We start from the raw sequence: 26,885 nt of genomic DNA on the forward strand, positions 1-26,885 counted from the left end.
TATATAAAAACAATGAGTCCAGGACTTTGCGTCGTTTTAATGGGCAAGGTATGTATGAATGTATGTATGAACAAACCTTTATTTGAAACAGTGACTTGTGAATCGAGGTGGGAGGGTCCCTTATTCCAGAAACCCTCTGGCCTGAACCACCCGCTAGGCCCCGGCGACGAGTTCGCGCTGGTCGACCAGATCCGGCTTGGACATCGCAGCTTTCTACGTTTCAGTGAGGAGGTTTGGTTCTGCGTCTGCTGCTGCCGGTTATGTGGCAGCGATGCTTGCTCGGATGTTCTTGCACCGCAGTAGAAGGCGTGATAGGCTGTCTGGCACTTTGTATTGTGTACAGGTCTCTCTATAGCGTCGGTTCGAAATTATGGAATAAGATGCCGTCTGTGAAGGTATTACTCTGGAGTCGTCTGCAGTCGGTGCCTTCGTTTCTTGTTGGTTTTAGATGTGGGAGAGGGTATACCCTGCGTTCAAGCCGATAGGGCTTAAGTAGTGCTTGGTAATTTAGGGCTATAGTTTGTTTTCTTCTGCCTATGTGGGTAGCTGGGACGTGTCTAGAATCTCGGAAGGGGGGGTGTTGACGCTTGCGCGGGCCGTGGTGTGTGCCGCTTCATTCCCCTCGAGTACCTGGTGTCCCGGAACCCACATGATGCAGTTGTAGGTGGCAGGAGTGTCGCCACGTTTCGCTATGTTGATCGCTTTGTTGGAGATCCTGCCCTTCATATAGTTGCGTGCCGCTGTTTGAGAGTCGGTGAAGACCACTACGGCATTCTCCTGTCAATGTCAAGGGGTTTTAGTCAAGCTTTTCCATGTTCATTTTACATGAACGCTCGACGTCGCTCGTCTCTGTAAGCTGGGCACTCAAGTAAGATGCGTTCTACAGATTTCAGGTGCTGCAGTTGTCACAACATGGACTTGTAGTCTGGCCATTGCGAAAAAGAAGACTGTTTAAATATGCAACATTTAACCGAAGCCGGTAACAGAGAGTCTCCAGATGTCGTCTTAGACATCTGGAGACTCTCTAGCACTCCAGTCAAGGTAGCCTTCACTGGAGTGCTAGTTCGATGTTTTGATGGGAAAGCGTCAAATGACCAATTGAGCGAAATAGCCGGCGCCTGTCGTCTGTGGCAGCGAAACGGCTGCGACGCCACGTCACGAGCCCCTGTCGACAGAGCAGTTCGGGCGGAAGGGGAGACTTGCTGCCGCAGTAACGCGCCAGGTGTCACGTGAGGCGAGAGGGCATCGCCGCGACGCCACGTCACCCTCACTCTCTCTCAAGCCTATGTTATCCACGCGTTCCTTGTCCATGCAAGCTCTCGCCTGCGTTATAATTGTGCCTCGGTAAGGCCAAATCAAAAAGCGCCAAGGTTCTCAACACTCGCTTGCACACGAGGAGTTCATAATTTGAAGGACCACTCTGCAGCGTTCAATTGGGCATTAACGCCTTCGCATTCACAACTCAGAAGTGCTTACGTGTCCTCGGATTTTTGAAGAAAAGACTGTAATTGCCTGAAGGCGAGCATCAGGTTCTATGCCATTCATTGTGTACGTATCGCTTCGCCAAAGGTGAAACCTCAGTTTTAGTGAAAATTTTTTTTATAAATTTTATGTGATAATGGCATTTGCGGGCTGCCTCAACTAGCTTTTCATTGCCTATTTTGCCACAATGTCCTGGAAGGCATTGAAATGCTATCACATGTCCAGCGTTTTTTTTATTTATATGATATAAGGAGATGTTGACGCACATTTTAAGGCGCCGGCTACTCCTTATCTCTTGAATGGTTCCATCATACAACATACAGGGTACAAGATTACATATGAAATAATCTTTTCACGGAAGCACCAGGACTTACCACACAACGTTTTCACAGAAAGACTCTGTCATAGTAAACACATGGCACATACAATATACAAGGTAAATGTCTCCACAGTTATATAGATAAAAGTCTCAAAAATACATACGATACTGTCGCTTAATGACACAGTCTCTAGTCAGAGGGTGATACATTCACCGTGTAAACGCACTATCACGTATAGTCACAGCAAAACAGTCAACATAACATAATTCACAAATACATGCATATATGCAGCGACAATGAAATGAAAGGAACAATAAACGCGTTAATAACGTCCAACAATGCCGCTGAATTCAAGAAAAGTCTTTAGTGCTCTTAAAGCGCTCTTCTGCAAAGACGTTGTTGGCCAAGGACCTAAAAGTTTCTTTAGACTGAAAGGTCTGCGGTCTAATTTAATTAGGGTTGATTTAAGTCGGCACCTTGGTGCGTCGTGACGTGGGCAATCTAGAAGGAAGTCATATATATCTTCATCTACAAATCCACAATCACATTCGGCGGTTTCCGCACAGCCAATCCTGTGTAAGAAATGCTTTGTGTAGGCAGTGGCTAGTCTTAATCGATGAATAAGGGTTTCTATAGTTCTGTCTAATGATAATGAAAATTTGAATTCAATGAACGGATCAATATGGTAGAAGTCCGAGCTCTTGGAATTCTGGTCAAACCAAGTGTTTCTACACATTTGGAAGACGTTGTCCTTATAATGCAACATAACTCATTTTTCGATATTGGGAGCGGAAGCACATCATCTTTGATGGGTGCTTGTCGAGCTGCTTCATCGGCTGCTGTGTTGCCAGGAATGTTACAGTGCCCTGGTATCCACTGAAATGCTATTGCATGTTTCGCTGCGCTTGCCTTTGTGAGATTTTTAAGTGTCTCATATATTATACTATCACTGAATGTTTTCCCTTTTGTGCTGCATAGTGATGTTATAGCCGCCTGTGAATCGCTGAAAATTACCCATTTTTGCGCATCTCTTACTGACAATATAAACTTTATCGCACATAGGATTGCGAACAGTTCAGCCATTGTGGACGAAGTCGCACGAGACAACTTAAATGATTCTTGTTTGTTGAGGTACGGTATAATGAATGATGAAGTTGAAGAGGTTGATGTACTGGAGCCATCTGTATAGACGTGTGTGTATCCTGAATACCGCATATATATCTGGTAAAGTGCTAGCTGTTGAGCAGCTTGAATGGACATGTCTCTTTTTCTGAATATCCCGTCTACTGACAATTCGATTTTTGGAAGTGCAAGCAGCCATGGAGTCGCGATCCAAGCCCAAAGCCCGAGGAAAAAACTAACATCGCCGAAGACCAGCGTGCTATCCGCAGACTGCAAAGACTGCCCCCAGAGCACGGACTTCTGCCTGAAACGACAAAGAAGATAGTGATCAAGACAACCCAAATGGCTGCCCCAGTGTCCCCCGTTATCCTACAGCAACCTCGGGACCCACCAACTTTCCATGGAGCAGCAACTGAGGACCCGGAATACTGGCTGGAGACGTACGAGCGAATCGCGACTTTCAACAACTGGGACTCCGACGACAAGTTGCGGCACGTATACTTCGCCCTAGAAGACGCCGCCAGAACGTGGTTCGAGAACAGGGAGTCGACATTGACAACATGGGACCTGTTCCGTACCGGCTTCATGCGCACCTTTACAAGCGTCGTGCGCAAGGAAAGGGCCGAAGCCATGCTGGACGCCCGAGTGCAACTACCGAACGAGAACGTTGCCATCTTCACGGAGGAAATGAAGCGTCTCTTCCGCCACGCCGACCCGGATATGCCCGAGGAGAAGAAAGTCCGCCTTCTCATGCGTGGTGTGAAGGAAGAACTTTTCGGCGCAATGGTACGAATCCCACCGAAGACCGTAGAAGAGTTCCTTCGCGAGGCAACCAGCATCGAGAAGACACTCGAGATGCGAAACCGGCAATTCGACCGCCGCACGAACGCGACAAACTACGCCGGACTTCAGTCACTGGCCATCGACGACCTGCGCGAGACTATCCGTGCTGTCGTGCGGGAGGAGCTACAAAAGCTGTTCCCATCATCACAGCCTCAGGTGGCTTCGATTGCCGATGTCGTGCGTGAGGAACTCCAACAACAACTTGGAGTAGCCCCTGAATCGCCGCAGCCCGAGCCGCAAGCAATGACCTACGCCGCCGTCGCACGCCGTCAAGGCCCCCCTCCGCGACCGCGCCAGGGCCCTGTCACGCCGCAGTTTCGTCGTCCGCCGCCGCCGCCGCCGCCAGCACGACCACCCGTCGCCCAGCGCACCTACCCGAGGAAGACAGACGTTTGGCGCGCTCCTGACCACCGCCCGCTCTGCTACCACTGCGGGGAAGCCGGCCATGTGTACCGCCGATGCCCATACCGGGAGATGGGACTGCGAGGTTTCGCCGTTAACGCGCCGCGGCCACAGATTGGCGAACGACCTCGCGATATCGCCGACTACCTCGCCGCCACTCAGTGGAGCCATCGACGAGCTTCCCGTTCGCCGTCACCAGGCCGCTACCTGTCGCCGCAGCGCCGACCATACACTGGCCCAGCCCGCGGCCGGTCCGTCAGCCCATATCCGGAAAACTAAAAGCAGCAACCGATGGAGGTGCGGTTGCTGTTCGTCGAACTGACGAAGATCCTCCGCCGCCGACGAAGACGACGAAGCAACCATCTCGACGACCTAATGACGACACGCCGCCGTCCCGACGAAGTCAGGAAGCCAAAACTACACCGACGAAAGACGACTTGACGACGCGACGTTCAAGTTTCAGTTTTCCGACGATCGCCGACCGTGTTCGCCGCTATCGTTGTGTGTGCTATAAGTGTAGCCTGTTTTTGTGGGCACAGGTTCGCCCAATAAAAGCTAGTTTTGTTTTCCTCCGTATTGCTTCTTTCTTCACCGTCACTACCACGTGACCATTTCTTGGCAATATCAGAAGGTTTCCTCGAATTTCTATATGAACATAACTTTTATCTCATTTCCTTAAGTCTAGAGCCAATGGGTGATTTTCATGTTGTGTTTGAAGACGAAAATAATGTCGGCATGTTTCTGTAGTTCGCATAACTGGAAATGGTGATTGGCGAGCCTCAGCTATTACAAGAGAGCTAGAAGTCGCTCGTGGAACTCCTAGACATATGCGTAGTCCTCTAGCTAAAAGTCTTTGAAGTCACTCTTCTGACGTGTGGGAAAGTCCGTGTAAGGTGGGCGCGGAATACGCAATTTTTTTGTCGTATTAATGCATTGTAAACAGTCAGCATGGACGATACTGATCAGCCCAATGATGTGCCTGCGAGTCTGCGAAGTACAGTCACTATGGCATTGACCTCGTTTTCGAGTTTTTTTTTTATTTGGGGTGTCCAGGATAACTGCCTATCAAGTATTATGCCAAGAAATCGATGCTGTCTCACAATCATTAGAGGGTGTCCTTCCAGATTAACGGTGAAGTTTTTTACCTGCCTCCGAGTGAAGGGCAATACAGCTGTTTTTGCGCGTGATAGAACCATCCCTCTCTGTGTCGAAAATTGGTTAATGATATTTATGCCGTCTTGCAATGCCTACTGAAGTAGTTGAGCATTAGACCAAGATCTCCTAATACACACATCATCTGCATACAACGAAAACTTTAACTGTGATGGCAGTCTTCTTGCTAAATCAGCCATGACGCAGTTAAAAAGAAGGGGCTGAGTATGCTTCCCTGTGGTACTCCCTGTTTGACAACATATTCAGCACTCCTTCCTTCGCCCTTCTGAACAAATATTTTGAGACTTGATAAAAATTCAAAAATCCATCGCAATGACCTGCCAGATAGTCCAAGTTCCAACATACTTAGCAGAACGTGAACGTGACTAACAGTGTCAAATGCCCTCTTGATGTCTAGTAATACTGCTATTGTCATGTTTCCACGTGCACGCTCGTGTTCCACACAGGTTACTATATCTAATATTGCATGCAGCGTTAGATGTTAAGTGGTGTAGGTATGCCATGTCCTGGACCAAAATGTTCATGTTTGTTCGTGTATTACCTATGAACTATAAGAAACGCTCAGAGAGCTCTTTGACAAGCTCACTAAGTCATCTGTATGGTCATAACACGTGCAGCGCACTTGTGCAGCCAAACTTTAATCTCCAAGGGCCCTTTGCATACCCCATGCCATGGGGCATGGGTCATGGTCAAGGCAGAAAGTCTGAACGTAGGATTGATCAAGTGACCAGAGGGCTTACCAACAATTTCTTGTCGTTGCTACACGTCCCTTTTTTTGCTCCTTACTGAAACAGTCATTGGTGAAACACTAGCCTAGTGAAAATACGAAAATCTGTAGGTCCATGGAAGAGCCGCACACGATTATCAGTGTCATAAAATCAAAGGCAACAAAAAACAATATCCTGGGGCACTTTTCCTCTATATCACCAATGACTAAACCATAGAAAGTGCAAGTAAATATGCGTAAACACAACACGAACCCCCCATTGTGTTAACGTATAGGCAATAAGTCTTCCTTCGAAGTTATTTTCTTTTTAATTCTAAGCTTTAGGTATTAATTAGCAACTCTATTACTCACACTTTCATTCAGCAGCATTCTGTAACTAATACTGCTGTTTCTGTTGTCTTCGAAAACAATAACGCGGCTGTGCTTTTGAACACTTGCATGACTTTGCTTTTCTTGGCTCTGCTACCAAACTGGTTCTCCTGCCTGTTATAATCCAACAAAATATCTTCAGCGCGCGTACGTAGTTATAAAAAAAACTGTAATAGACGAGCAAGAAAATGTGTGCAAAGGCCACCAAATTCATTGTTTGAATGACGGGATTACGGGAAAGTCCTCGGTTCGTTTACGTAACCAGCAAATAAAGGTGATATCCTTTTGTGGTTTTGTGTGTGCTGCCTTTAACGCCGCGGAAAACACCCTCTAGTTCATGCAGCTACCCGGTACCCTGTTGAAAATTTCGGTTTAGCATCGGCGTCAGAATCACACATTCGATATACCGGCCTTTGCGGACTTACGCACAAATATGTTTATGTTTGCCATGGTGAAGTTGTAGATTGCGCACACGTATGTATTTACTCTAAGCCCCGCTATCACCTGTATAGGAAATGACTAACAAAACGATTATTCAGAAAGGATGATGCTTTGGCCTCCCGGTTGGTGGGCTTCTCCGGACAAAACCTGATAGTGCAGGAAAGCTAACGTTGACGAATGCTTTTGGTAGAAAAAAAGTTCAGATGCAGGTCTCAGAGCTCTGAGGAATGTCGAAAGTGCGCTATATATACATAGTGGTCGAAAAACATTACTAGAGGAGTCAACGCTCGTACTGCGATTGTTAAGCTATCATGGGAAACACAAACATAGCACATAATCCGTCTATTCCTTGTACTTGCGGCTTCAGACGTTCTTGTGGCATTGTTCATTGCACGTTACCTTTCTAAATTACCAAGAAATCACATTCTTCTTGATGCATGCCAGCAATGAGACTTTGCGCGCGCGCATAGCCATTGCGAATTGTTGCATTTTTAACGCAACGTTTTGTCAAAAATAATAAACTTGCAAGGTCGCAAGGCCGCTGGATGCCGGATGGACGAAGTTCAAGCATATTCACGCACTACCTATCATTCTAACGATGAGGTGCTATTGGTGGCATTGACAAACTCCGCCATATTGTCGAATTCACCACCTTGTCAGCTCTGATTGGTCCAGAAGGCTGCTATGGGCTCTCCGATCGGCTCAAAATAACGGCATTGTAAAATATGACATTATGGCGGCATTTGGCAATGTTTACAACAGCACCCCTTACTCTCGCCAGATAGCACAAATAGCTTTCGCCAGAGTGCCCTCTAGTGAATTTCGTGGGAAATTCTGCACCGTGTGCAGGCCGCAAGAGAAGCAGAATATTACGAAAGCGAGGAAGTGAAGCGCTGAGAGATGGACGAGGTGCAATGCAACAAAGTAAACTTTAAGACGAAGAGAACGTATTTCAAGTAATCCTGTATAGTGAAGCTGCGTCACTGGTCGATAACGGAGTAAGTAACGGAGTAATGTAAGTTACCCGCTGCGTTTCAGCACATTCGTATTGTTTCGCCATTCCAACTCGGAACTTAGGTTCCGTTATGATTGGATGGTTGAGAGCAGACGACGAACTGGGAGAAAATTCTCTTCTCAAAAGGTTGAGGACCTGCAGAATCATTTCAGTCAAGCACTGTGAAACATGCTTACTGGAAAAACGAGATATGATTACCGGCAGCAACCTGGCTTATTGTCGAAGAAGCATGACTGAGCCTATGCCGTGACAGCTAAAAGGATTTTGCAGGTGACAGGACTGTTCGTGACTCCAACTTCAGAGCCTCCGTGCTCCGTTATGCTTACCTTGGGCTTCTTTTATACAACGCAGCCCTCGTCAGCAACCAGTTCAATATACACGAGCTTCAACTACTCGTCAGTGCATCAGTCTTGCGTCACAGTCTAGGTGTCACTGTTTCCGCAGTGAACCGTACATAGCCCCATTTCCCTTCCCCTTACCATGTCCCACGAACAGTTGTTGAGACATCATTTTAGTATAATTGCATATTTTGAATTTTGGAGCAGTTTGCTCGTAACTACAGGTTTGCTGCTTCTTTAGCGCGCCACGAATAAGTCTAAGATTACTGAAAGTTCTCATCAGCTTAGGTGTATGTGTGGTTATTTATTTATTTATTTATTTATTTATTTATTTATTTATTTATTTATTTATTTATTTATTTATTTATTTATTTATTTATTTATTTATTTATTTATTTATTTATTTGTTTATTCATTTGTTTATTCATTTGTTCTCTCATGCATAGCCGCAGGCATTAAAGAGGGCGGTGCATGGTACACAGGAACAACAACATAACTGCCGCATATATGTGAGCAAAATCATCAACACAAACAAGAACACTAGGCACATACAGTTCTAGTGAAAGCAAAATATCGGAGTTGTACGAAAATCTCATTTCTTTCATCTTAATATACAATGTTAGCTAAGGCTGAACAAACCTGATGGCGGTCTGCGATAGTTGCAATGTCTCGAGGAACGTGGTTCAAGTCCTTTGCTGTTTTGATTTAAGGGCATAAAATCTTTAAACGTTCTCAATGTCCTATACATACATACATGCCTTGTATCTACAATTTTTTTGTTGCACAGGTACACCATCACAAGAGGAGAGAGCACGCGGGACAACGTACAACGCCAACTTCAAACGATGTATTTTCTGCCAGTGTTACACTCATACTTATAGCACACAAAACGGCTAAGCACGCGTGTACACCTGCACTTTTGAGGTCGCTCTGATTACTAGATGTTAATCTGAATGAAAGCTGGTGTACTTTATAACACTTTATATAATAATTGCATCGAGAGCTTGCAAACGCATGTGTCACCAAAAGTTGCTGGGTGTCTACCTCCTGTAAATGTTAACCAAGCGAGTCAATTCCTACTTGCTTCTTTCTATAATAATCATAATACGCAACTGGTCGCGTGAGGCACTTTGCGTGTATTCGCGGACTTCTTTAACGCTGGGAAAAACAAACAGAAAGCTGTATCGGGAGTTTCTCAAGTTGCCCTACGATTTTTTCATTGACGCATTTAATATGATTATAACATTTGAGAACATCAATTAATTGAGACTAATTATCTAATTAGGTATAATGAAAAAAAATTATCTGAGTATCTCCAAGCGACGGCAAATACCATTACCTTGGTTCTGTTTAGCTACGTGGCATTTGTATATCTTTAATACTTGGCTCAAGTTGCGTGGGACATCGCGTATACCGAACAGCACCACACTCAGTACAATTGTAAACATAACTTAGTAATTCTGAATGTGGAAGAGAATAATTTACATATTTAACATCTGCAGAAGAAGCCTTTACCCCTTCATTCACACGAGCTCTCACAAATTTTAAAACCTGCTCCTAGAATATTTTGTGAGGAAAAGGTCTTTGATGTCAAGCAGGTTAAGTTTTTGAAGTATACGTACAAGGCAACATGATTACTGCTATGCGTTCATCTCTGAAATTATCACCCTGAGAGGTACTTTATCTTTGAGAGTTTTCGCGCTAATGATACCATGTGATATTTTTTCTTGCTTTCTCTGATTGCTTTGAAATCACTTTCTCGGTTGATATTTCTACGCAATTCTAGGGATGTACTAACTAGTGCAAGAGATATACACTGTCTTTAACACTGCAACAAATTTAGTTGGTGCCGATGGTGGCGTTGACACGGCTGTTTATGTATATAGATGATGGTTTGCAAAATGTGCATTTTTTGTCTCTCTCTGCTCCTTGAAATCAGCATTGTACGCCGGAGTTGCCGCGACACTGAAAGTGCAAGGGAAGCGGCCCAATGCACATCACGGCGCGCGACCATGTGTTCCACGGTGCACCCGCATCCGCCAGCCCACCCACGCTCGTCATTGTCTCCCACAACGCAGATGCCGCTTACGTCACGGATTCCCCGCGAACCCATCAGGCGCGCTGCAAACCGACCTGTCGCCCTTGCGCAAACACCATGCCGCGTGCTCGCTTCTTCACCGCAATGGCGTGGGGCAGTCTTCCCACCTCTTGCGTTTCCACACCGCCACCTAGACACCGCGCAGGCGACGGCCTGTCCTATGTGCCGGCTTTAGTTTCGTATTGTTTTTCTCTCCTGCAGTTCTAGTTTTCTTGATTTCCATCCAGATATTTCTACTACCTCGCTGCTCTTTCTTTATCTCTTTCTTTCTTTCTAGATCGCTTACGATTTTCTTGTTTGCTGGCGTTGGCATTAGGTGAGAGACCAAGCTGATGAAAGTCCTCATACATTCGCGCAGAAGCTGCCTGGCGGCGTATGACATCATAGTGTAGAAGAGCGGGGTGGGCAAGGGGGGCGGAGAAGGGGGGCGTGGAAGGATGCTCCAGCGCGAACTTCCCAGTTTCCTGTGTGGTTAAAGGTCCCCGTCGGAAGGTGGCGCGCCACAGGAACCGAATCCCCGGAATCCATTAATCCCCCTTGTTTAACTTAGCCCGGCGGCTTACGTCGTCTATAGGAAGCCGCTCGAGAGGGCAGCAGTGCCTGTGTGTATATACCGCCCGTGCGCGCGCACACACAAGAATGTCGTGCGCGCGTATAAGCGTGAGCGTGCGTGTGCACCCTGCATGTACAGTGTTTTGTCAGTTTTTCTTGTCGCTCGGCACATATCGTTGTTTTTCTCCATAGTATTCCGCAACTACGTATGTATATGTGGCATCGAGCTTCTACGTATATATAGGTTCCATGCACGGGGTTGCGAAATGAGAAATACTGCACAGTTGCTTAAGAGGAACCTTCGTCTGTGCTTTAGCGTCTGGTGCTTCCTCGACGACTGAAATTCGCATCGTGAGTGGTAACTACTTGTGGAGTCTGTTAGTTTCTATGGGAAACGTCATAATAACAAACGTGATTACTCGAGAGCCCGTTGGCTATCAGTTTCAACAGAAAACAATGACCTACAATACCTAACCTGTGCACTGACTAACCTTCGCAAATCCCTGGTACGAAGCAATCGTCGCCGGACATCGGTACGCAAAATGAAAGCAATAATAAATAAGAAACAGGATGCTTTCCTCTTGCGTCGTCATAATGAGGTCTCCGTACCCCACCCGCTAACTATGACTAACCTTTTCTTCCACATTCACTTTATTTTTTAGTTTATTAGGAATGCCGATATCAAAGAAAATTTAACCCAGTTCATATTTACAAAGAATATAAGTAAAGGCAAGAAGAAAAGTCAAACCAAGATCATGCGCTGATTTGGTGATGAAGTGATTCTTGCGTGAACCAACTCTTCAGCATTGCATCGGTGTATGGATGACTTCCTCAACACAAGAAATGGGAAGAACGACTGCGACGACAAGGAAACGCATAAGAAGGTTAGAGTGAACAGAGCGGTGCCCGAAGATTCATAAATGAGCGCAGCGTACCAGACAGCGTCGTCACAGAAAAAACGACCACGCGCATGCACGATGTTCGGGAGTAGTGCTCACTGAGGCATATGAGTGTTGTTTGTGACGTCAGAGTAGGGTATCAGGTGACTTTTTTATTGTGTTCGTGCGACAGCTGTTAAAAACCTCGAAACGGGGTTTGCTCTTTGCTCTTTGCTCTGTGTTCACCGTCCGTCCTTCTGTTTACGCCGTCGTCGTCATGACGCCATTATTGGGCGTCAGGCAACTCCCTCACTCTCAGCGTCAATCACCCTCGCCATAGGAAAATAAAAACCGAACTTTTGCACCAACACCACCGCACTCCACGTAGACTCTGATAGTAGAAAGTGAGCGAGCGAGCTATATATATTATACATATATTCAAGTAGTTGCGCCCACACACACACATATATTTGCTCTTGTGTGTCTATATACATGCACAAATATTAATAAACATAACATGTATAATGACAATTCAAGTGCAACTCAGTTGGAAAAGGTCAGCGACGTGTTGCAAAAATACGGATGGGCAGGTTATGTCGACAGTGGCAGGGAGGGAGGCTGTTCCAGTCTGCCGCTGTGCGAAGAAAAAAGGAGGCTAAAAATGTTGATGTTCGTGAACGCGGTCGCGAAACCTAGTGCGCGTGGCTGGTCCGGCACGACATGCGGGATACGGGCATGACGTAGGGCGCTTAATGAAGAGTGGAACTGTAAAAGAGGTTGTGGTAAAGACAGAGGGAAGCGATGCGCCAACTTAGAACAAGGTCTGGAAGCTCAGATAGTAATTTCAGTGACGTGATGTTGATGTCGTATACGAGTATGAAGAATGGATGAATCGAGAAGGGCTTTTCTTTCTTCTTTTTTTGTACTGCTTCAAGGGCGTCGATGAGGTATGCTTGATGCGGATTCCAGACTGCAGAAGCGTATTCTAGTTTTGGTCGTACAAGGGATGTGTAGGCAAATAATTTTACGAGACTTGGAGCATTCCGGGAATGATGTTTCAGGAAGCCTAAGGTTTTGTTAGAAGCTGATATGATGTTATGCACATGCGTACGCCAGATTAGGTCATTTGCCGAAGTGACACCGACATGTATACGTAAGTGTCAGTTCATTCTAGAGTCAAATTATTAATTGTGTATGGAAACCTGCGAAGATTATGGCTGCGTGCGAACGACATACTTTTACATTTGCTAACGTTTAATGTCATTAACCAAGTGGTACACCATACTCGAACATCAGCAATGTCGCTCTGTAGGGTTATCTGAGCCGAAGTGTTTAGTGCGTCGCTGTAGATAAGACAGTCATCGGCGAACATGCGTATATTATAGGATACATGCAAAGGTAAGTTGTTGATATATATAAAATATAGGAGTGGGCCAGGAACCGAGCCCTGGGAGACGCCTGACGTTACTGGAATCGGAGTGGATAGGTGGGTATTTATAACAGCATATTGCGATCAATTAGTAAGAAATTCTACAATTCATGTTAAGGCAGTAGGATGTACATTTAGTTGGTATAGTTTTGCAAACAATCGTTGGCGAAGAACCTTATCAAAGGGCATCCAGGTTGGTGTGAACACAATGTAGGAAAACTGCAGGCTGTGCCTCACGTGACAACCCCTAACAGAAGCCATGTTGAGAACGATGAAAAGAGTTATTGCTGGCAAGAAAATTTATTATGTAGGAGTGGATAACGCACTACATGATTTTACAATGGACGCTTGTTGGAAAGATAGGGCGTTAATTGAGCGCGGAAATTGCACTGCCTGACTTGAAGACCGGAATGACCTTCCCTGTCCTCCAGTCGTCTGTAATGACTCCTGAAGAATGTGACTGAAAAAATAAGGGTGAGATAGAGCGAGACGTTGTGTTTGGTGTTTTTCAAGATTTTGGAATCAATTTCATTCATTCCAGCTGAAGATGACAATTTAATATTTTCTATCACGGATGAGATTCCATTTTCACAGAAATTGATTGCCATGTCAAAATCTAAGTGAAGCAAAGGTACAGCGAAGAGTGCGTTCAATTCATCAGTAAAGGCTGTAGCGAACGTGGTGTTGAACAAGTTCGCACAGTCCACGTCAGTAATCGCTTCATTGACGAGTACGATCGATCGATCACTGATGAGTACGAGTTCTCGTGATTCGTCGGCTTTGAGTGTTTTCCAAAACTGTTTGGAATTAGTTTTTAGTAGTTTGGGTGATTCTAAGTGATAAAAAGTGCCTTACTTGATGTAGAGTAGAAAGAAGAAAGGTATTTTTGATTTGCTTCGTAATATTTCTCTCATGCATCTGGTTCACCTCAAAGTTTTGGAACCCGGAATAGGTGTTTCTTTTTATTTTCAAGGCATTTTAATGTTTCCGTACACCACGGTTTGTGACGACTGGCTCTGAAACTCACTTTGGGTACAAATTTAGCTGTTAATTACTTCAGTTTTTACTTAACGCGTGTCCGATTGATTTCAACATTAAGGTGGCGAAAAGTTGTCCTAAATGTGGGATACAACGTGCTAAGGCCCACGTTTATCGCTTCGTAATCACCTTTGTCGTAGATCTGCATCGTTCTTATACATTTCGCGCATTGTTGGTCGAAAGGAAACACTGGCATGGATTACTTTATGGTCGCTGATTTCGTTGAGATAATGAATGTGTGATAGGCTTTCAGGGTCGTTGGTTAGTATTAGATCTAAGACATTGGATGCACCCTCCGAAATACGTGTTGCTTCAGTAACTAGCTGGGTCATATTAAAATTGAGGCAGATATCGAGAGAGTTCCTGGCTTCGGCTAGTCCTGTCGATGAGCACAAATTGTCAGTGCGCCAGTTTATTTGTGGGAAGGTAAAATCACCGAATAGAAGCATGTGTGCATTTAGGTGGGCCGCAATGAGCCCATACATAAGTTCGTTAAGTTGGTTGCCAAATTCAGAAGTAGTGTGGGGTGGTCGCTAAAAAAAAACTTAATTGTGAGGTTTTACGTGCCAAAACCACTCTCTGATTATGAGGCACGCCGTAGTGGAGGACTCCGGAAATTTCGACCACCTGGGGTTCTTTAACGCGCACCTAAATCTAAGCACACGGGTGTTTTCACATTTCGCCCCCATCGGAATGCGATCGCCGTGGCCGGGATTCGATCCCGCGACCTTGTGCTCAGCAGCCCAACACCATAGCCACTGAGCAACCACGGCGGGTGGGAGGGTCGGTGGTAGGTAACAAACGCCGAGTACTACGGACTGTGGACGTGATTGGATAATCACCCGTAATATTTCCAGCTCTGACTGAATATCGATGAATGTACAAGACAATCGCCCGTGGATTGTGGTGAGTACACCGCCACTGCGTGTAGGTATAGGGCCATTGCAGTACACACGAAAATTCTGTAAGTCTGGCACCACTTCAGTATCGCATATATGTCATCAGTGAGCCATCGACGTCTCGGTAAGTATTAGTAGCGTACTCCTAGAGTATAATACAATGCTAGATATACGTTCACGCTTTGGTTCACGTCTGTGTTTAGTTTCCTGCTAACAGTCACGGGACCAAGACCTTCATGGACGAACCAGTGAAGTATATTAGTGGATTCCGCTACTTGTCGAAAAGCGCCTCAAGTTTTACGCTTGAATTTACGAGGGAAGGAAATCAAGGTGACTAACGCAGAGGCAATCCTCGGTCCGATAGTAACCTTTCCGTACACCAGACGCACTTCGCGAAAACAAGTTCTGCTGTCGCAACGTCACCTCGAAACTATAAGGTTCTCCCCTAACCCGTTCTCTCTTGCTCTATCAATTCCTTCTAGAGTATATAGAACCAGTGAGCAGAAGAGCCCTGCACGTGAGACGCAATCGTCGCCGTGCATCGGCAGGTAAAATAATAATAATAATTAATAAGAAACAGGTTGCTTTCCTCTTACATCGGCATAATGAGGTCTCCGTACCCCACCCGCGAGACGGAATCGGCACGCATAAACAATCCACTTCGCAACCGCGCCGAGCTGCAGTCTGTGCGCGGCGTGCGTGCCAGCCTCGCCACCCTGCAGCAGCAACAGAAATAAGGGAGGGCGTCGCATCTGTTTCATTTCGCCAAGCGCCGTCACAGTGGGACCGGCGGGGGAAGGAGTGGGGGAGGGGAGAGAGAGCATACACAGACGCACGCCTCACACATATACGATGCCGCGCCGCGGGACCTCATTAAGTATTTTCAGCACGCGCGATCGTCTCGCGACGCAGAAAAAAAAGTTCCAGAGGCCCAAAAGGCGCGAGCCGCCCCGCCAAGCGCCGCACATGCACGAATGCAGGCGGGCCCGCGGACCCACAGCAGCGTCCTACGTATGGGATCGAGGGCCTCGCTCTTCCTCTCTGATTTCTCGCCGCATTGTTTTGTGCACGGCGGGGGCGCGGTGTCGCGATCTCTCGAGCCGTGTGCGCTCAAGCCCGCGGCAGGAGGAGGCGCCGGGCGAACACGCGGGCGCTCACAGCGCAGGCGGCGTGCGCGGCTCCGAGTGAAGAAGTGCGCCCGATTCCGCTCGGCAGATGCCAAGTTTATAAATGGTCCCGGGCCGCGGCGGTGACGTCCCGCTCCTTTGTAACGGCTGCGAGCTTTTGATAGAGCGCCCCGCGGGAAACTGGGACCGCGCTCGCAGGATCGTGCTCGGGAGGCGCGCGGGCGGGCAGGCCAGCGTCGGGTGCTGCTGCCGTTGCCGCTACGCGAGCGACGCGAACGGATGCGTACCGCGCGGACTCTTGCGCAGCCGGCCTACGAGCACGGCGGGCCTTCGCGCTGCCTGTACCTGCCCTCGCCTGCTCGGCGCTGACCCGCGCTGTTGACCCTGCATTCGCGCGGCGGCGGCGGCGGCGGCGGCGTTATGAAACCAGGCTCCCCATGGAACGCCTGCGCCGTCGTGTGTATGCAGTATACGCTGTACAAGTTGTATGCACCGATGTTGCGTCGTCGCATGCAAGATGATTACGCCATATGCGCGCGTCAAGCGATGCATTTTTCCCCTCGCTAACTACATGTGCCTGCAATTGCTTAATGCGCTAGAATGGCACAAACGTGTAGACGCTATAGCGAAGCATGGAGAAGCATTTAGTAACAAAATATAATAAAATGTTAGGTTTAACGTCCCGAAACTGCGCATTTGATTATGAGGGACGCCATGGTGGATGGCTCTGGAATACTTTTGACCATCTATATGGTTGCCTAACGCATACGCCCAAAGCGCGGGGCGCGTTTTCGCATTCATAGAATGCGGCCGACGGGGTCTAGAACCGAACCCGGGAGCTCGTGCTCAGCGGTGCAAAGCCACAGCCGCTTAAACACTATAGGGTGGTCGGTTTTGTAACGCTAATTCTATCTTGTGTGAGCTGTTAAATGGGCACTGTAGAGAAAAACGCCATAACACCAGAATATAAGTGGTAGAATGCTGTTTCGGAACTATAGGTATGCATTTAATCGCAAGATAGCACAACCAAAGGCAGATGTGGGAAATGAAGGCCGAAATGGCCTTCCAGAATTTCTCACCAAAGAATTCCGGCGTCGATAAAATTATTCGCAGCATGACGTCACTGTCTTTGGAATGTTCCAGAGCATGGGCTCCTGTGCGAAAAAAAACAAACAAAAAGAATGTACGTCTACAAAAGCACGTTTGTGTTTTTTTTTCTTTGTACAAATGAAGTGCGATACTTTCCTGTTATTAAATCTAGCTTTGGAAAGGCGTGGCCACAATCTGTGACGTCACGGAGAGCTGGTGCAGGAATTAGAAAGTGGCGACGCCACTGACTTATAGGCAGCATTAGCCTTCACTTAGTTTTGTGAGCTACAAGCAGTCGTCCTCGATAAACCTAGCCAAACCGGTATTCGAATATAATTTGATACATTACCAACTAAATTTAATTGAACGCTTTCTCTCATTTTTCTCCAAAAGAGCACATCTAGGAGTTCTTTTTTTTTAATTCTTGGGTTTTACGTGCCAAAACCACGACACCATTATGAGGCACGCCCGTAGTGGGGGACTTCGGATTAATTTTAACCACCTGGGGTTCTTTAAGGTGCACAAAACACTGGCTTTCTTCCCTCTCGCCGCCATCAAAATACGTGCTCGTCACAAGCAGAGTGTTGTCAGTTGTCAGGTTTCGGTTGTCGTGTCGCGATCACGCGTCCACTAGGTCCTGCAAAACTATTTATCATGTACGAACGCGTGAGAATCGTGGTAGGAGCTTCTCAGCAGGCGTCGTATAAGCAAAGTGCTGACCATGTGTGCTTAGCAGACTTTCTACGCCTACCAACTCTGTTTGTATCACAACAGAAGAAATTAAAGCAAGCGATTCATCGCCGTCTTTTATAAAAATACCTAAGTGTTTCTGGATGCACATTTAAATGTTGCAGGCATTGTTTTTTGCAACCTTGCTGTGTAACTTCTATAGAGCTGACTTATAAACATAGATTGGCTGAACACAGCAATCGACATGCCGCGCGAAGTTAATGGCATCAAGCTGTCGTATATTAAACGTAAATGTCCATATATATCGCTGCTGTTTACCACTTTACAGATAAAGTAAGGCAAACTTATTACACTAGAGAGTTCCCTCCCATGCCTTCTCATGGTATGCCGCGAGGTACACATTCCTGGTATATCAAGCATTGATTGTCCTGTATGTATCTGTATGTATGTATCTTTACGTCTAGATCATGTGAATAAGGTAAGAGAAATAAAATGCAAAACCGAAATGCTAAGAATGTCTTTTTTCCCCAGGACGATTTCGAACTGGAACAGGTTACCGCAGGAATCTGTAACAATTCTGTCTAACGATGCATTTTTTTCTTCCTTGTCGTAACATGTTCTTTTGATGAATGAAGTTGTGCTGTAAGGACCAATGCTGTCTGAAGATGTATCTTTCTTTTTCTTCATTAAGATATATTCTGTTATTGACTGAAGTTGTGTTTCTCGGGATGTATATGTTGTGCTGTAAATTATTTTTGCATTTATTATGAAATGACTTGTACTGTTTGTTGTATATACTATGTGACCCCCCCCCCCCCCACTGTAATGCCACACTGGCGCTGTGGGTTCTGTAATAAACAAATAAATAAAACAATGCTGATTTCTGCGCTCGCTGAGACGTGCATCACACTTGCCAATGTCCGGCGCTATTAAGTGTCGTGTACTGGGCCCGCCGCAGAATAAGCCGACGTGAATTGTCGCCAACATACGATAACATACCATAACATCAAATTTTCATCAATAGCAATGCCGAAGAAAAAAAAAACGCGTTTGTTGAAGAACTTGTTGTTTCAGAAGCTGCACTTCCGTTAGCCTTGGTACACACCTGTACAACTTGAGAGAGATGCCCATTCGATGTCGGTTCTCTCTCCTAAAGTACCCAGTGATGTACAAATGAAATAATGAGATTACGATTGAACTTAGCCGGCGAAACTCGTATACAGAGTCAATTAAAAGAAAATCACTTTGGTCCCGAGCTGTTTCTCTCAAAATAGTTTTACTAATTTGCTGCATTTTGCTCCGGGCTCAAAAATTTATTCCTCAGCGCGTTCGCCGCTTACACGTTCGCTCGCCATCGCTAAAGATAACTGACTTGAGAAGTTGAACTCATTTCTCAGGAGATCGATATCGAAGTCTCTTAAAATAAAATGCAAGTACAAAAAAAGATGAACTGTAATGTTCCGAACGCCGCGCGTCAGGATTCTGCGTCCGGCGGAAAGCGCGGAAGTGGCGCCCCCACGCAGAGTGCCGAAGCCAGCAGAAGCGCCGGAACACGATCGCTTGCGTCAACAACGGCCTGCCATGAAAGGTTCACCGTCACACGCACTTATAACTGCCTTTGCTTTTCCTTCTTACCTTTCTTTCGGTCGTACTTTCTCGGCGTACTTTGCTGTCTATTCTTTCTCGTGCCGTGTTTGAACAAATGGCCCCGTTGTTTCCCCGAGCCAAACACAGGGTTTGCCTCTCTCCTAGCCCATAGTCTCGAGGCACCAACGTGCCAGTTACCTAATCGCTCTGTGTAGGGAGTGGGAAAGGGAAGGGCCGGGGGGGGGGTCGACATGTGGGGGGGGGGGTTGAAGACATTAAAGCACGCTCGTCTACCGGTTGTTCATTTAACGTTCTTGCCTGGGTCGTGCCTCGCGTACGGTCCAGTATACGACAGGGCGCAAGCTACGACATTCCGTTCGCGCGATTGTATACTGATCAAGGGGAAGAAAGAAAGAAAACGTAAGCCAAATGGGAACAGTGTATGAATTACTCAGCAGCACGGCGGGACCTGATGCCCCTGCACAGGCACGTACCCAGGGGGGGGGCCCGGGGGGGCCCGGGCCCCACCCCGAAATCAAGTGGCATACCCTCCCCCCCCCCCCCCCTCCCCACCCACGCCACCACTCCTCACACATTCCTAAAGCGCCGCCAGATCAATGTTGAGACTTGGCAGCTATTAATCGGTCAGCATTATGCTGCCTTTTTCACTCCTTTTAGATGGCGGTAGTTATCGGCATCTCTTGTAAGGTGAAGGACAGTTTTCTCATAGATTCCGCACCCGTTCGATTAACTCGAGATGCGTTCAGTTGTCACCATCTATTCAACCGTCACGCGCATAGCTGTTGCTTTTGTTAGTTCAACCTTCTTTGTTTAGGCTGATCCTGGGACCAGGAGAGGGATGCGGCTTTTACTAAACTGGTCTGTACTCTCGTGGAACGAGTTGCGGCCGGAGAAAACGCCAATCGCGTTTAACTTTTCCCTTTGCTTCATTATTTCCTTGAGTTACGGCTCGCCGCGAGGCTGGCAGATGCCCGCAACCATCTACACGTGATATGGGTTAGATAAGGTGGGAAATAAAATAATGTGAAAGTGCGTCATGAAACCCTGCAATAACCCTTAAACCCATAAGCAAGATGACTGTCGCCCGTTAGCTCGTCTGTTTTTTCCTAATTGTATAGCACTTTTCGTGCGAAATTGGCAACTGGAAACAAAAATCGCAAGGAGTTGAGAAATTAAGCGATCTACTAAGGGAGAGAGCCAAGGCAACAACCAAACTGCAAGGAAAAGCAAATAATAAAAAAAATTAACCGTTGTTTATGAGAATATTTATGGATCACCATATTTTTATTTAAAATGGAAGTAGAGAAAACGCTGCCGCAAGTGGAGAACAATTACTTGCTTTGAATGACGCTTCTAAAGTTATCGGTCGAACCGCCTCACATAGCCACTTCTCTGCTGTGCTTATGTGGGTGTTTTTCTAACCTTTCGCGGTGAGCGCAGTACATCTAGAATCGCAGAGTCCTGCGCTCTACGCGGTTGCGTGGGACTGGCGGCCGCACAGCGTTACGCAATTCGCGGAACTGTCAAAACTGACCAACAAGGCGAAAATAACTGATAATAAAAACTATAACATGAGAAAGACTGATGAAGCCGTAAAAAATGAACGCAGCCTAAAATCAGTAAAACAGAAACCTGGCTTGGAACAAACCATGATGTATACACTAAAAGATAATATCATTAGCAATCTCGAAGATGTAGTAAAAGCAGCGGAAAAATGATAAGCTGACCTGTATGCAGTACTCAGAGGAGTCACCATACCTCACTTAGAAACAGTAATGAACAGGATACAGAAACTCTCCTAAACTAGAGATGAGGTCAGAAGGGCCCTGTAAGAAATGAAATGATGAAGAGCGGAAGGAGAAGGTGGAATTACAGTTGATTTAATCAAAGATGTAGGAGACATAATGCTTGGAAAACTGGCTGCTCTTTATACGAAGTGTCTATCGACTGCAAGGGTCTCAGAAAACTGGAAGAATGCGGGCATTATACTAATCCACAAAAAAGGCGACGTTAAAGAATTGAGAAATTATAGGACCATTAGCTTGCTCCCAGCAAAATATAAAATATTTACCAAAATAATCTCCAATAGAATAAGGGCAACACTGGATTTTGTCAACCAAGGGAACAGGCTGGCTTCAGGAAGAGATACCTTACAATGGATCACATCCATGTCATCACTCAGGTTATCGCGAAATCCGCAGAGTACAATAAGCCTCTCTACGTGGCTTATATAGACTACGAAAAGGCATTTGATTCAGTAGAGATACCAGCAGTCATAGAGGCACTACGTAATTAAGGAGGACAGAACGCTCACGTAAAAAAGCTTGAAAAATATTGCTACATGCGTGTGGTATTTGTTTGTTTGAACAAGGCGCGTGGGCGCCATCACTACAGAAAAGAGGAGGAAGAACGAACTGGGCTCGCGCTGTGAATCTAACCGGTCAGCGCTGCAACCGTTGTTGTAAATATAATCTGTAAATAGTTTCTCGTCTTACTGACTCGTCCTTCGCGTAAGAATAGCTACAGAGGTTCTACAGCTACCTTAATTCTACACAAGAAAAGCAGGGAGATACCTATGGAGGAAGGGGTCATACAGGCAGACACAATTTCTCCAAAGCTGTTCACTGCGTGGTTAGAATAATTCAAGCTATTAAACTGGGAAGGCTTAGGAGTAAAGATCGACGGCAAATATCTCAGCAACCTTCGGTTTGCCGATGACATTGTTCTATTCAACAACAATGCAGACGAGTTACAACAAATGATTGGAGACCTTAACTGAGAGAGTGTAAGAGTGGGGTTGAATATTAATATGCAGAAGGTGAAGATAATGATAAATAGTCGGGCAAAGGAACAAGACATCAGGATCGCCAGTCGGCCACTAGAGACTGTGAAGGTGTTCGTTTACCTAGGTCAATTAATCACAGGGAACCCTGATCATGAGAAGGAAATTCACAGAAGAATAAAAATAGGTTGGATCGCATACGGCAGACATTGCCAGCTCCTGACTGGAAGCTTACCATTATTATTGAAAAGTAACGTGGGCACTCAGTGCATTTTGCCAGTGCATACATATGGGGCAGACACTTGAGATCAAGTCAAGAACCGCGCAAAGAGCGATCGAACGAAGATTGCTAGGCATAACGTTAAGAGAGAGAAAGAGAGCGGTTTGGATCAGAGAGCGAACGGGTATGGACGATATTCTAATTGACATCAAGAGGAAAAAATGTAGCTGGGCAGGCCATTTAATGCGTCGGTTAGATAACCGTTGGACCATTAGGGTTACAGAATGGGTACCAAGAGAAGGGAAACGGAGTAGAAGACGGCAGAAAACTATAGATGGTGCGATGAAATTAGGAAATTCGCGGGTGCTAGCTGGAATCGGTTGGCGGCAGGACAGGGGTAATTGGAGATCGCAGGGAGAGGCCTTCGTCCTGCAGTGGACATAAAACAGGATGATGATGATGATGATGATGATGATGATGATGATGATGATGATGATGATGATGAAGGTGGTGGGCACCCCCCCCCCCCCCGAAAAAAAATCCTGGGTACGTGCCTGCCCCTGCACTTGGCTGGCTGGTGCAAGTCAAGTGCGCCGTGATGCATAAACGTGTCCGTTAACCGGAACCAAACGTCAGCAGTTTGATAACTTAAGGACTCAGAACTATGTCAGGCAACGAAATGCTGCGGGAAGTAGTAGTAATTAGCGCTAGCGCAGATGGTGATGACCGGAATCTCGAGACGACAAAGAACTGAGAAAAGACCATGCTGAAGGAAATGTGTTGACAGAGAAACGCGTTCTCCGTACAGAAAGTTGACTTAGTTATCAGATAAACCATGTTGCAGATGCTTTCGTCTACCATATATCTACTTGATGTTGAGAGAGAACGTGCATTCCTCGTGCATTCATTTTGAGTTGCATCGATCATACGTATAATGGACATTCTGCCTGCGAGGCTGACTGGAACAAGAAATAATCATGGCACAGACATTTAAAAGGAAATGTGAACATGCACATTATGCATTCTGCCACATTAGATTTTTTTTTTGTCCAGCGTGTCGAACTTCTTGTTCTAGTGTGCTTCTTGTTTTCAGATAGGTCTCAGTAAAGATTCATTGGCCAATAGACAAGGAATATATGCGCCGTATGTACCGACCGCAAGAGCGATCAATGCGTGTGAATTCATTGGCTTCTTCGTCAACCACCTTATGTAGAACAGTTCAATCATACTTTCTATTGTTCTTCTTTGGGGATATGTCGACACTACGCCATGTTATCGCCTTGAACAAATTATCTTAAAATAACACAGTATCAACTCGCGTTACAGCTTTTCGTAACAGCCTAAATAAAAAAGAAATCCATGGTTCTTCACCATGAAAGAAAACAAAAGAAGAAAGCCTCAAAAACTACGGTAAAGTAGAAATCGACGCACTTTCACATAAAAAAAATAACAGTACAAAGCAGCATTAGGAGCTCAGCACTCCTGGAACTACACGCCCAACGTTCGCATAAGGACGGAACCGATTACGATTCGAGGGGCTCGAAGTTGTTTCAGACAGCGTAAGCGCTTATTCGGGCACGAAACGAAGGAAGCGCGCGCTGCGATATATATACTGTACACGAGACCGAGTGAAACACAGAGGAGCTGTGGGTTCTCTTCCGATTTCGAGTGCTCGAGCAGGGTTCCAGGCGCGGTAGAAGGGAGAGGCCGCAAGAGAAGAAAAGTCAAAGATCAGGGACAAAAAGGAAAAACGAAACCCCCACGGCGCGCGGTATACACACGCGCGCACTCGCCAACACACGCACGCGTACGCCAGTGACCCTGATGGCACAAATCGAAGCGGCCAGGCGGAGTTAGTAGGCGCAACTAGGGGACAAACACAAAAAATTATATAAACAAATAAAAACATCCCCTCCCGGTCCCCCGGGGCGCCATCCTTCACCTTCAGTCAACCGGAGATTAGGGAAAACGACGTCGCGTCGGCGCTGGTAGACCCTCCCAATTTTCTCCCAAGCCACATCGCCCTGCGAACTACACGGACAGAGCGCGGAACCCCGGAGACTCTTTATACGTTTCCTTTCGTTTTTCGTTGTTTCCCTTTTTCCCCCGTCCTGTGTCTTTTTTTCATTTTTTTCTTTCACATCGACGCGTTTTCTTCAAGTGCGTGCTCATCGACTCGGCTTTCGGCCTTCCCGATCTCAGCACATACACCCACGCAAGCCGTCGACTCATCTCTTTCTAATTTTGCGGCGTAAGCAATACCGCGAATGAAAAGCAGGGAAAAGGGGAAAATGCAGGCGAATAAAATCTTACTCCCCAAAAAATGCCCGCATTGCTCCCCATTTCGGAAGCTCGCGCGCGCCCTCCCGTGGAGTTCCCTGCATAACGAACCGCGTATGACGTCGACAAACCCCTTTCTCCCGCAGCTCCTTCGCCGCTCGCTACCCCCAACGTCGACGCCGTTATAATATGCCGCTTCACGGAAAGCGCTCCGCAACAAGAATCAGAGGTTGGGGGGTGGGGGGGGGGTTAGATTAAAGCGTGCGTGGCTGGGAGTGAGTGCGGGCGAACAATGGGGCCGGCAACTCCTTTTTACACCTGTCAGCGACGAATGAAGAGGTCGTAAATCAAAAACCCGTCAGTTCCCTTCCCCAGCGCCCGAGTGCCCCGCGCTCCATCCCACGCAGTTCATTCTCTTGGCGTTGTATGTATGCGTACATTTTCCCGCATTCGCAAGAGCACTGTGGTTCGCACGTTCCTTCCTATGCAGGAATGCGTCGCTCGCGTTTATCTCGGGCATGCATCTGTGTGCACGTACGTGCATGTATGTTCGCGTGTTGTCAAAACCTTTCGCATAGGAAGCGCGTCTATGTGCGACTTGGCGCGGTGCACGCGATCGTCTTGACCTGTTTGAGCTGCTGGAACGAGAATTGAGATTATAGTATAAGGAGGAGGCTTGTGCGCACATCCTTGGCGAACTAAAAGAAACACTGCACGCACAAAGACGAGGACGGGGACAGAAACGACAAGAGAGAGAGCTGACCTACAACAAATACTGCCGGAAAAGTGGGCGATTTGTATGCAAACGCTTTTGACAAACTTTTATTGCGCGCGTGTCAACCATACGGCAATGCGCTATGAACGTCTGAAGCCTGACTTACCAAATTGCAGTTCGTTGTTAGATAATATAATAGAATGTACGTTTCTCCGCGTGTGTAAAGCAACAAAGCAAAGACTAACAAGAAAAACAAGAAGAAGCGCAATGAACGAATAATTATCAGGTATATGTCAACAGGGAATTACGTGGCAGAAGCCTACGCTATCTTTCAGTGTTCGAAATACCAGCGACCACGTGAAGTAGAAAACACGTCCAAGAAATTGAGGAACCATTCTACCCGGTGAAAGTGGATGACCTGCGAAGCTTTAGCGTAGCACACAGAGTTAGACAAGGGTACTTGCATTTATTTTCATCATTTGGTATAATGGTAGTGACGGTAGTTTTGTGATTATGCACTGATTGGTTCGGTTAAAACCTTAGACAGAGTCTTGGTCAAAGTTAAATCTATACACGACTGTTGAGTGATTTGGATTGCTGTGACACTTCAAACCAGACTCTTCTAGCACAAATTGAGTGAACCATTTTTTGCCTGGTTTTGGAAAGTCCACATTGAAGTCTCCAATGATGATCACATGGGCAGTGTTATTACGGGTAACCCATGCAAAGTGCGCGGTCATGAACTTCTCGATATCGCACTTAGGTGCGCCTGGATATAAATACAGAGTGGACATCACAATTCAGTCTTTCGTTTGTACGGCACAGACATCCCCACAGTCAGCGGCATTGTCCTCTTGTAGTCGACGGTGTAGAGCTGTGCATGTTTTGGCCTTTGCGTATATAGCAACGCCTTCAGCTTGTGAGTCCATGTGCTGCTAACAAACGATTACGGCGTGCCCATCGTGTTGAAATAATGTATCTTGATTCATGTATTTAATTTACTGATATTTATTATTGTTTTATTAGGGGCGCGGTGCTTGAAGCCTGCTTAACCACCACCTTGGGCCGGCCCGGTATTGCACAATCTCCGGGATCGGCCCACGCTCACCTTTCTATTACTGTTGACGCACAAGCTGGTAAATAAATGAAAATATTGAGTTATTTATTTCATTCATTATTTCGTAATATTTTTATTATTAGGGGCAGAGCGCTTCAAGCTTGCTTAACCTTCGTCGTGGGTCGGTGCGG

At 46.4% G+C, this 26,885-nt stretch overlaps 1 long non-coding RNA gene across 2 annotated transcripts in view; it reads right to left on the reverse strand.

The window, feature by feature from the left end:
• The window catches only part of LOC135896423 (uncharacterized), a 657,092-nt gene that overhangs the window by 587,125 nt on the left and 43,082 nt on the right, over positions 1-26,885 (reverse strand). The window contains exon 2 of one of the 2 annotated variants that reach the window (XR_011513926.1): positions 17,333-17,407. The exons of the other annotated variant lie outside the window; for it this stretch is intronic. This is a non-coding gene — a long non-coding RNA (uncharacterized lncRNA). The remainder of the gene's footprint in view (positions 1-17,332; positions 17,408-26,885) is intronic. 2 annotated transcript variants of the gene reach the window in all.

Source organism: Dermacentor albipictus, chromosome 4 (assembly GCF_038994185.2).
Source record: "Dermacentor albipictus isolate Rhodes 1998 colony chromosome 4, USDA_Dalb.pri_finalv2, whole genome shotgun sequence".
Taxonomy (NCBI): domain Eukaryota; kingdom Metazoa; phylum Arthropoda; class Arachnida; order Ixodida; family Ixodidae; genus Dermacentor; species Dermacentor albipictus.